The sequence below is a fragment of the Pseudonaja textilis genome, chromosome 2 (genome assembly GCF_049901715.1).
Source record: "Pseudonaja textilis isolate UNSWEBS1 chromosome 2, rPseTex1.2, whole genome shotgun sequence".
Taxonomy (NCBI): Eukaryota; Metazoa; Chordata; class Lepidosauria; order Squamata; family Elapidae; genus Pseudonaja; species Pseudonaja textilis.
Window position 1 is genome coordinate 132020953 of NC_141991.1, and position 12056 is coordinate 132033008.

Consider the following 12056-nt stretch of genomic DNA (forward strand, 5'->3'; position numbering starts at 1 on the left):
AAATAAGGACCAAATAATAAAATAAGAGAAACACAGTGAAGCTCAAACTTGAACCTCAGAGGTGGTATTCAGCAGGAGAACCGGTTGTGGAAATTTTGAGTAGTTCAGAGAACCAGCAAATCCCACCTCTGACTGGCCCCGCCCCCACCTATTCCTTGCCTTCCAACTCCCAGCTGATTGGCTGGGTCTTCTTTTGTTGCCCTGCCCAGGAGAACAGAGCTGGAAAGCAGGTTAGTGGGGTAGGGAGGGAATGGGGATTTTGCAGTAACCTTTCCCCAGGAGTGGGGAGGGAATGGGGATTTTATAGTATCCTTCCCCTTCCATGCCCACCAAGCCACGCCCACAGAACTGGTAGTAAAAATGTTTGAATCCCACCACTGTTGAGCCTGTGAAGTTCAATAAAACATTCTTAAGGAAAGTGAAATGGATACTGAAGTCCATCCAGAACTTGGGATACTTGACTGAGAAAATGCTGATTTATTGAACAGGCCACTCACAATCACAGTGAATAGAAGTACTATTAAAGATAAATATTCATATTGCCCATCTGGTTTTGAATTTCTCTGTTGCTCTTGATGCTCTCTGTCATTCTCACAAACAACTGGGATTCAGCCAGCAAACATCTAAGAGGCAATGCAGCAGAGGCCTCCTGGAAAAAAAACACACAACTCAAGACCACAACAATGTGATTGAATTTGTTTTTATGTGGTTTTTCTCAACCCAATTTACCTCATAGGGTGATTTTTTGTAGGTAAAAATAGGTCTTGTGCTTGGTATATTTAAGCATGTCCTCAATTTTTTTTAAAAAAAAATTATATAAAACTACTGTTTACAGTAGAGCCCTCTTGACGGTGGCAAAACTAGGAGAGAGCCATTACATAGTATATGACTAGCTGTAAAGGTTAAGGAGCACTAGACAAACCAGCATGCCTGTATTTGCCCACATTGCATCAAATGTCGCATTTTTCAGCGGAGACAGTTTGCACACGCAGCCATCCATCACCAAATTATGAGTAATTGAACAGCAACTTAATTAGTGAGGCATGTGAGGTGGCCCATCAGTGCCAAAGACGAAATTTCTTCCCAAATTTCCTGATCTCAATCTTAGAGACACAAGACCAGACACAAAAGATCAATTTAAACCTGGCTTGAAAATAAACTTGTCTAAATTTCTTCATATGGAAATGCAGAACCTCTTTGAAAGAATGTAAGAATAATTTACCTGACTGGAGGCTTTGTTCTTGTCTCTTGAAGGTTCTTTGAGTCCTGCTTTAAAGAGACTTCCAAGGTCAAACTGAATACAGGTAGTCCTTGACTTATGATCCCAACTGAGCCCAAAATTTCTGCGGCTAAGTGAGACAGTTTTTAAGTGAATTTTGCCTCATTTTACAACCTTTCTTGCCACAATTGTTAAGTTAGAAACATGGTTGTTAAATGAATCTGGCTTCCTTAGTGACATAAACATAAATCTGTTACCAAGCATCTGAATTTTGATCACATGACCATAGCCAATATCATTGTACACATGTTGTACTCTGACAATAAAGGTAATAATCATCATCCTAGGTGTGAAAAATGGTCATAAGTTACTTTTTTCAGTACTATTGTAACTTCCGACTGTCACTAAATGAACTATGATGAGGACTACCTGAATGCAGGAGGTCCCTGTTTGGATCTTCCATAATTTTGTGTGTGTGTGTGTGTGTGTGTGTGTGAGAGAGAGAGAGAGAGAGAGAGAGTGTGAGAGAGAGAGAGTGATTTTCTTGATGAAAATTATTTCTTCCTTCCAGAAATCTCCATTTGCTGCGTGCAATAATGTTTAAATGAATTAATGGGAAAATGAGGAATGGATTATGAAAAGAGATTAGCCCTGTTGAAGTTGTGGAAGTTGGAAGATTAGAACTACATATACCTATTTGTATTATTATTGTTATTGTTGCTTAAAAAACATTTAACCCAGTAGTTCGGAGAACTGGCAAATCCCACCTCTGACTGGCCCCACCCCATCTATTCTCTGCCTCCCGAGTCCCAGCTGATCGGCTGGGACTTCTTTTGTTGCCCAGCACAGGAGAACGGAACTGGAAAGCAGGTTAGTGGGATGGAGAGGGAATGGAATGCTGCAGTATCCTTCCCCTGCTACGCCCACCAAACCATACCACGCCCACCAAGCCATGCCCACAGAACCAGTAGTAAAAATTTTTGAATCCCACCACTGCTTTTGATATATCCTGAGAGTATATCATGTTATAACCTTTCACAGGCACTTCAGTCCCAGCATTTGCCCTCTGTGGTTACCAATGTGCCACAGATATTATCTTTGGCTCTAATAATCCTCCCTTCCCAGATTATCAGCTTCTTGAGAAATTCATTTTTAATTGGGTGCTTCAAAGGAAAGCCGCAGCCTCAGTGATTATTATTATTATTATTTCATATAGCACGATAGAACACAGCATTAGTGCATAAAAATTCACAGAAACAACATACGAAATATCTATGGAGATCCACAGTCATCTAGCGCCATGATTGTCCCAAAGAGGTGTTTCTCCAAAAAGGCAACTGGAGTTTATTTTTCAAAACATCTTCAAGGAAAAACAAAGTCCATTTGCCTTCTGAAAAAAAGCACCTTTGGGACAACATACCAAACGTGTAAATATAAAACACCAAAACACTGAATTATTTTAAAAACACACAGTGTGAATGATGAATAAAATTATGCATAAAATTAAATTATTTATGAGCAGTTACTAGAGTGATTAAACTATGGATGGCTATCTAGATGTAGATCTAAAAGCCGGGGTGTCAAACTCAAGGCCTGTGGGACAGATCCAGCCCATGAGGTGCTTAGATCTGGTCCATGGGGCCACCCTGGAAATAGAAAAGGACCGGCCCGAGGTGCTTCTGCCAGCGAAAATGGAACTCGGGAGCTCTGTTTTCATTGGCAATGGGCTGCAGGAGGCCATTGCAGTCAAAAACACAGCCTAAAAACAAAGCTCTCCCTGGTCTCGCCTTCCGCTGCTGTAGACAATGGATCCCCCCTGGCCCTGCCTGGGCCACCACAGGTGCCCCCAGCATGAGTGACATCAAGCTGGCTATGCCCAGCCTGGCCACACCCACCCTGGCCCCCTAAAGGTCAAACACAATCCCGATGCGACCCTCAATGGTGATCTAGATGTAGCTCCAGCAATCATCCTTATTTATAAGGTAGCCATTGTGTACCATACGCATAAAGTAAATGAGTAGTTGCTGCCTGTGACTTTGGAGTAAAAAGAGAATACCCGCCCCCCTCCTCAGAGGAAAAAAAAAAAGACAAGCTACAGAATTTTAGCTGGAGGAGAAGAGAGGACCAGTTGGCCGCCTGGTAGATCTGTGGTTATGTCTGGCTGCCCCATTGTGGTCATTATGTTGTTAATAGAGGATCTGAGAATCAAGCAGGCAATTGTGTCAAAGACATAGCATTCTTCACTGTTCTGGAACCTATAGTCCAAAAGCCACTGCCTTAGTGTTAATTGAACAGACAGTAAGCTCTCCCTTAGGATCTTTGGACAATGGACAAAATGTGTAAAACATGCTGTGAAGAATTACAAACTGAGGGGAGAATTTGGCAGCTGTAATGTGGCTGCTACGGAGGATGTGAGATAGGCGCCAAATTTTTTATCAGAAATCAAAACGTTGAAGAATCTTCTATATAACTACAAAGGTTGTGGGGACCGGATGAGTCCCGGTAAAGATGAGCCCAGTCATACGCTGTTTCTTGATGGTCAAATAGCATGCCAAATGTTAACGATTTCTACCATCCTTGGCAGATGGACCCCCTTCCCAGTGAACCCTTAGCTGTGATCTCTGAATGTTTTGGGGGCTCAGAGGCACTCTTGGACATAGTGAGAAATGCTGAAGCTGGACATTTTTCTTTGCATTTGAACTCATCAGATCCAATTAAAAGACTATTGTTAAAATCTGGGGAAGGAGAAGGCAACTTGAATGACTGGACTTCAGTTCCCATCAGCATCAGCTCCACAATCAATGACAAAGCATTGCAGAGGTTTTGTAGTCCAAAACTTCTAAAGAGCTCCAAGTTGTCTCATATATTAGCATAGGAGGTGCAGTTCATGTGTATATTAGCAGCTGCAGGAACTATATGTTAGTATCTTCAGGATTTAAGGATGAGGATGTTTTTTTTTTCACCCCCTGCTTTGCTTGTGATGTTATTGCACAGCTCTGCCTCTAGGTGTGGCATGGGACTTTTTCCGTCTATATTAGGGCAAAAGGCATTTTCTGTTCCTGTTCCAGCAAAGGTTTCCTGGTTGTGGTGTCTTCGGAAGGCTTTCATGATGCTGGTGATGCTAGCAGATAAGGTGGTGATGCCAAATTACAGGGTATTCTTGAGAGCGAGAGACCAGGATCTATTAACAGTTTACAGCAGAGGTGGTATTCAGCAGGTTCTGATCAGTTCTGGGAAAACCGGTAGTGGAAATTTTGAGTAGTTCATGGCAATGGCAAATCCCACCTCTGACTGGCCCCGCCCCCATCTCAGCTGATTGGCTGAGTCTTCTTTTGTTGGCCTGCACAGGAGAACGGAGCTGGAAAGCAGGTTAGTGAGGTAGAGAGGGGATGGGGATTTTGCAGTATCCTTCCCCTGCCACGTCCACCAAGCCATGGCCACCAAGCCACGCCCACAGAACTAGTAGTAAAAAAATTGAATCCCACCACTGGTTTACAGATATACCGTTGAAAGAAAATAAAAGAAAAGAAAAAAAGAAAGTGTTTGCCAATGTGTGTCTTCACAAAGAAGGAAAGGAAGAAAGGAAGGAAGGAAGGAAGGAAGGAAGGAAGGAAGGAAGGAAGGAAGGAAGGAAGGAAGGAAGGAAGGAAGGAAGGAGTTGACTCATTCTCCAGATGTCACCCCAAAGAGCCCTGAGTGTCATGGATCTAGCCAACAAGGTGTTTCTCCCAAGGGTTAAGACTTTTCCTACCATGGGTATTACGGTAAGACTCTATTGCTTGAGGAAAGAGGTGAAGCAATTTGCTGACTCCTCTGAGTGTGAAGGCCAACACAGCTTGGCTCTGATGTTTAAGAGCTGTTAATCCTGAGATTTGGCAGGGGCTACCAGAAGATCTGAAGATATGGGGTATGGCTAGGGCTTACCCTGGAGTGCTCATTCAATTAAAATGGTGGATTCTCCAGAACAGTTTCCTATGTCATAGAGAGTCATAGTTATGCAGATAGTGTTGGCACCTTGTGAATAGCCTCTGGGTTGGGATATATCTGGCAAGTGTTCTATCTTGGTCTGCCCCAGGCAACTTCTACCTTTATTACTGCCACTCCCCGCCGGATATGACTTCTACACATATCCTTGGAGGTGAACAGCAAGCCTCTACATGGACGGCATGGGAAAAACGTAGTTCAGGCAAAATTCCCAAATTTGAAATGATCAAAATAATTTCCTCAGGGCCTTACTTTCCTCCAACCCCAAAAAATATCCATAAGATTTATGGGAATGTAATGCTGAAGTTTCTACAAAACAACAGAAGCTGCATAAGATGTTCAGTGGTACCTTGGTACTCAACTGCTTTGAAGCTCATCGAATTTGGTACTCAGTGCATTTTGTTGTAAAATTTTTCTCCTGGTAGTCACTGTTTGTTTGGTACTCAACACACAAGCTAGAACTTGTTAGTGTTGGCTATCTTGTGACTCACTACATATTCCTTATGGGGAAAAAAAAACATTTGTTACTCATCATTTTTAGTACTCTTGTGCTTCCTTCCCAGAACAAATTAACTATAAGAACCAAGGTATCCCTGCCTACGCAGCAACCAGTATTTTCTGTATTTTAAGTGTGATTTGATTGCTTTATTGCTTTTATAGATTGTGTTCCATCCTGAGATCTATTAAAATAGGAGCAACTGTAAATATTTAATTATTAATAATTGGTAAAACTTACATTTAATGGGACCAATTATTTTTAGTTTTTTATTTTGTTACAATATTTAAAAAGAGAGGGACATACGCAGAACATATTAAATCTTCCAATATAATTCTTGTCATTTCAGGAATTGAAAAAAAAAATGTCCCCAAACTACATTATTTTTGTACGAGTTAATCTTTAAACGATCTTTTTCTGCTTTATACAAGCACTGCATTATGAAAGAGATAACTCCAGGTGTTGGCAGCCTCTGACTAATACCATTCACAGCCAAGAACATTTCCCATTTTCCAAAATACTGCATTTCCAAAGCCGTTCTGGAATTGGATGGCCTAGAAATTTGATGAAATAAACAAACGGGGACAGAGTGACAGAAAGCTTGAGGCTTGCAGATGTTCAAAATATGATGTCCAGCCAAGACACTCTTGGTTAAAGTGAAGCCCCAAAGCCATTTTTCTGCTTCATCTCAGGCTCCAAAGAACCTTGTTCCAACTTTCAGCATGCCACCCCTGAAGTAGGTGCCTTCCATTCTAGTGCATGGCAACATTGATCTCTATGTTTAATATTAGTATAGCTTTTCAGTTCAAAGTACTTGTTTAAGTTGCATGTAGTGAATTCTTTTCCCATCTACCTGCTGACCTCCATTTCTCTGCTCAACAATTTGCAGTTTAGTGGTAAGGAGCAAGAGGCAAGTTTTTTTCCACAAGGAAAGATGAAATCCCAAAGAGACGTTAGACATGGGACATTGATGTGATGCAGTAAGCAGACTGGGTGGTATTCAGCAGGTTCCGAAACCGGTTCTGGAGAACTGCTAGCGGAAATTTTGAGTAGTTCGGAGAACCAGCAAATACCACCTGTGACAGGCCCTGCCCCCATCTATTCTCTGCCTCCCGAGTCTCAGCTGAATGGCTGGGTCTTCTTTTGTTGCCCTGCATAGGAGAACAGAGCTGGAAAGCAGGTTAGTGGGGTGGGGAGGGAATGGGAATTTTGCAATATCTGTCCCCTGCCATACCCACCAAGCCATGCCACACCCACCAAGCTCACAGAACAGGTAGTAAAATTTTTTTAATCCCACCACTGAGAAACTTACCTGTGTATTTCACCCAGCAACTATATTCAAGAGGATGCAGTGGTAAGCTATAAACTTTCCCAGCAAATTGACTTTATGCAAGCCTATTCATTGTTCGTTATTATTTATGCAAGCTGTGGGCAGGACCAGGTGGCTGGGATTTGGCTGCTTGCTCACAAGCTGTTTTTTACAACATAATCTTGTTTAAAACAAATCTGAGACAAAAGATAAACATGAAATAATATAAAGTGAGACGACAGACAAGAAAAGAGTATAGAGTGAAGTGAAAAATGTGGGAAAATAAAAACAAATAGAAAAGACCTACAAAGAAAAAAATCCCAATGTCCTTTATAGCAGTTACAAACAAACTTACCTTCTCGCCTACCTCACTAAAGTTGCATCATTACTCTCTTCTTCTTCCCATAACCTTTTCGTGGTCGGAGAGACCGGCAACACCCCTTGGTGGTCTCCCACCCCTTTTCTGAGGCCCCGGCGGGTGGGTCTCTTTCTCCAAAGTCATCAGTACCCCTAAACAGCCCCGTTTAATCAGCAAATCCATAAATCACCAGTGTGCTGTTTTCCATTTTCAGCAAAAGTCCATAAGAGGTTACCGGTCTTTAATAAAAGTGCTTATCTTATCCTTGATCAAACAGATCAGTTTTGTCATTTCCACGCATTCCATCCTCTTTACAATCTATTCATTGGTGGTGGCTATTTCAGTATTTTCCCGTCTTTGTGCCACAAACTTCATTGGTTGTAAAGGTAATCTTTAGTTGTAAAACTGAATATTTTTCTTAAGGCTCAGCCTGTTTCCTCCAGTCCAATCCAAAAAATATTCCGATCATTTCTCTTTCCTGCCTGCTGCAGTTTAAGTAAAACTCAGATTCCTGTAACTTCCTGAAGAGAGGCCTGGTTGCATCACTTTGAGTGATTTTTTTATGGGCATTTGCTCATTAATTCTTAACCAATATTTCCATGAAAACAGGGCCAGTGCCTGGGAAGGGTGGGCTTGCTAACATAATGTGGAGCAGGTGATGGAAAGACTGTTCTCCTAGTTTTGGTCTTCACTGCAGAATAAAGCTTGGCTAAATGTCAATCGGAAGGCAGTTACTGTATTCAGAAGGCAGAACAAGTTAATGCAAAGGTGAAAAGCAAACAAACCTTAAGGAAGGCTCGTAGAATACAGGTGACCATTTGGAACTGCAGGGACTTTCATAGGAATAAGAAAAAACTGGTTGCTGAGTTTGTTTCATGGAGCAGGAGTCTGGCTTAGATCAGGGGTTTCAAACCCAAAGGCCCGTGGGCTGGATCTGGCCAGGGGTGGGATTCAAAAATTTTAACAACCAGTTCTGTGGGCGTGGCTTGGGTGGTGGGCATGGCTTAGGTGGTGGGCGTGGCTTGGTGGTCATGTGACTGGGTGGACATGGCTTGGTGGTCATGTTATTGGCTGGGTGTGGCCAACTCAATATCACTCACATCGAGGCATGCATCTCCTCACCTGGCCTCTCATGACTGTGGGGATGCTGTAACAGTCGTAAGTGTGAAAAATGGTCATAAGTCACTTTTTTCAGTGCCATTGTAACTTTGAATGGTCACTCCACACAAGCAAAGTACCAGCAAAGGAGGGGAAAAAAAACTCCAGAGACGTTTCTGAGACAGGAAGTCTAGTCCTGCCAAGAATGTAATAAGGGTTAATGGAGAGGCAGTTTCTGTAAGCAACACCAGAATGTTTCCTTCCTGCCTTCCTTACAGGGTTAGGCCAGTAATTTCTTCTAACAACCAGTTCTCCAAACTGCTTAGAATGTTAACAATCAGTTCTAGCGAATAGGTGCAAACTGGTAGAATCTGACCCCTGGATCTGGCCCACAGGGTGCTTAGATCTGGCCTACGGGGCCGCCCTGGAAACAGCAAAGGACTGGCCCATGGTGCCTCTGCCAACTTGACATCACTTGTACCCCCTCGAACTCTGTTTTCGGCTGCGGCGGCCTCCTTCAATAGTCTGCCACAGAAAATGGAGCTCGGGAGAGTTCCATTTTCGCTGGGAGAGTGCTGCAGGAGGCTGTCACAGCCGAAAACGGAGCCTAGGAGAGGTGCCCCTGACATGAGTGATGTCACACTGGCCATGTCCACCCTGGCCAGGCTCACCCCAGTCCCCTGAGGTCAAACAGAACCCTGATGCAGCCCTCAATGTAATCGAGTTTGACACCCCTGGCCTAGATGGTGAGAATAGACACTGCTGACTCTATGGTACAAGGATTTGACCACTTGCATTGGAAGGATTCTTTTTTTAAAAAAAATGAACCTAAAAGACTAAGGAAATTTGGAAGGCAATAGGATAGTGTCCATTCATTCTGCAGGCCATTAGGGTTATTGGAAAACATCAAACATTCGTTTTTCCAAACTGTGATGGGCAGAACAATAGCTAAATTTCTTACGTGGATGGAATTTGAAAATAGGACATCTACTCTACGGTAGCATTTGGATCAATCAACAGGAAATATTTTTTTTACGAAATTGCAAGCATTTAACAGATTCATGTTCATCTTCCATTCAGAAAGAAACACTAGCTCATTTGTGACCGTGCCTGGGGTAAAGTCTTTATGGAGCGTCTCTCATGTTTTTATTGTTATGGCTCCTTTAGTCAGGCTATTCCATTTTGTTTCATGCTTTTAATAATGTTGTAAGCTGCCCAGAGTTTATTGGAGTGATGGCTGTAATAAATGTAATGGTTTTTTTTTTTAAAAGATCTCCATTTTGATTATGCTGTCACTATTTTCATCTTAGGAAAACAATGTCTGTTACTTCTTTCCCCAACCTCTGCAAAATATAAATTACATGCTATTGAAAGAAAGTTTTGCTATGCGACAAATATTTGATATTTATGGACATTAATTCCATTTATATCACAAAACACATGCCTATTGTTCCAATCACTAGATTAGAGTGATTAGAATTAAAGGTTTCACTTTGCTTGTATTCTCAAGTATTCTTATTCTGTTTCTTGAGCAATTGACATTTTTCATTGGATTTGTTTTGCCTCTTTTGTGTCCTCTTGTCCATATGTAGTCAACCACAATTTCAGTCAATTTCTAGCATTTGTGCTGCATTTTTACAACTTTTACATAGATGGTTAGATTAATTAACCATCTTTTCTATGATGGCCAAATGGAAAAGAAGAGGAGGGAGGTGTTCTGTTTAAAACTGTACATGTCTCAGCAGGTGGCAGTAGCTGTCTGTCTGGGTTGGAAGCTAAGCATAGTCAGCCCTGGTTGCTATTTAGATGGGAAACTACTAGGGAATCCCGGGAGTTTAGGCTAAAATGAAACTCAGAAAACATTCCAGAAGAAACTAATGGCAAATCGCTCCAACAATGGTATAAAACTGTGAGTAACAAACGTGGGCCTATTCCTCAGGTCCTCGGGAAATGACCTCCACTTGAAGGTGGATTTACTCTTAACTATCTTAACAAGGAAGATAAGACAGTAAACTTGCAATTCCCTTAAAAAGGGGGAAACAGTAAGGTATCGATTCATCAAGGGCATTGTATTCAAAGCATTGGGGTGGGCGGGTTGTTGAAGCCTTTATTATAGCTTTCCTTGGGATTTTTCTGCTTGCTGTTTTGAGCTTCTCAGATGAATGCTTTGCGAAGCTCAGAAATCCCTTCTCCCCAAATATATGTACATGTCCCTGATTGACCTGAGTGATACAACTTAGTAAGCCTTCCATTGTGATGGTTTTTATTCCTCAGGGTGAGCAGAAATGAATTCAAAACTGGGAAAACATTCAGGAAGGAGAGTTTGATTACATCATTATTGTGGTTGGTCACACAGTCAGCCAGATACTTAGATCGCATTTGGCATTTTTGTCCATCTGTTGAGTCATCCTCAAGGACCTGGGATAAGCAGATATTATTGTTTTATAGTGTTAAAGGTATAATTGCAGGATATGAACTGTTCCAAGTAAGGGCAACTTTTGCAATTGAGAGCATTTTGCCAATGCTGATGATGTTAAAGTTTCCTCTTTCCACTATGTATTCAAAATGGACAGTGAATAATATCTATATATCTATATCTACATGTCTCTCTCTCTACATCTCTCTCTCTCTCTCTCTCTCTCTGTGTGTGTGTGTGTGTGTGTGTTTATGGGAGCAGATATATATTTATGTATGTATATCTCATATGTGTATGTGTGTTATGTGTACAGCATGTATGGCAGCGGTGGGATTCACCCTTTTTTACTACTGGTTCTATGAGAGCACACTCTTTACACACCCTCTTCTCCACTACACATGTGGATATTGAGAAAATCACTATCTCTTTTGAACCAATGAATGTTATTGTCTTGAATGAGACATGCAATCTGTCCCAAAGATGATTTTTTTTTAAAAAAAGAGGCAGCTGGACATCCTTCGCTTTTCCTTGAAGACATCCCACTTTTCATCCAAAAAGCTTCTTCAGGTCATGCAAACTGTTTCCATCAGCTTCACCATTATACCTTTTCTTGAGGTTAATCAGCAACAGAGTTGAACATTAACTACCCAATCTGATATTTCATTAATGTCACGTTTTTGCCAGAAGTGATTCCTTCATCTTATTTTCATATCAGGTGCCAGTCTACACAGCAGGAGTGGTGCTTTATTGCCAACCTCCTTAGTCTTTCTGTAAGTGAATGACTGCTTCTTATTGTAAACACCAGCAGGTAATACTCATTGAGATCATTCTATTTCCCATTAGAATTTGTGTAAATGAAGTCCATCTCAATTTGTTTGTATATGGGTATTAATTACATGATGTCATTCCCCTTTTAAGAAACTGATATAAGGATGAGTCATGGAGTCAATTTGCCAAAATATGCTACTTGCCGGTATTAAAAGATACTTTAAGATACAAGCATCAGAACACGTACTATGTTTAGTCACATGGCCAGGGAACAGATGTGGAAACAATGCAGTGGAAGGAGAGAATTGTGAAATGGGCACATCTGGGAATATGCAGACGTGCACGGGGCCTTTTAATATTGTTGGCTAACACTGCATATTTTTCCTCAGGATATGGGGAGGTGGCATA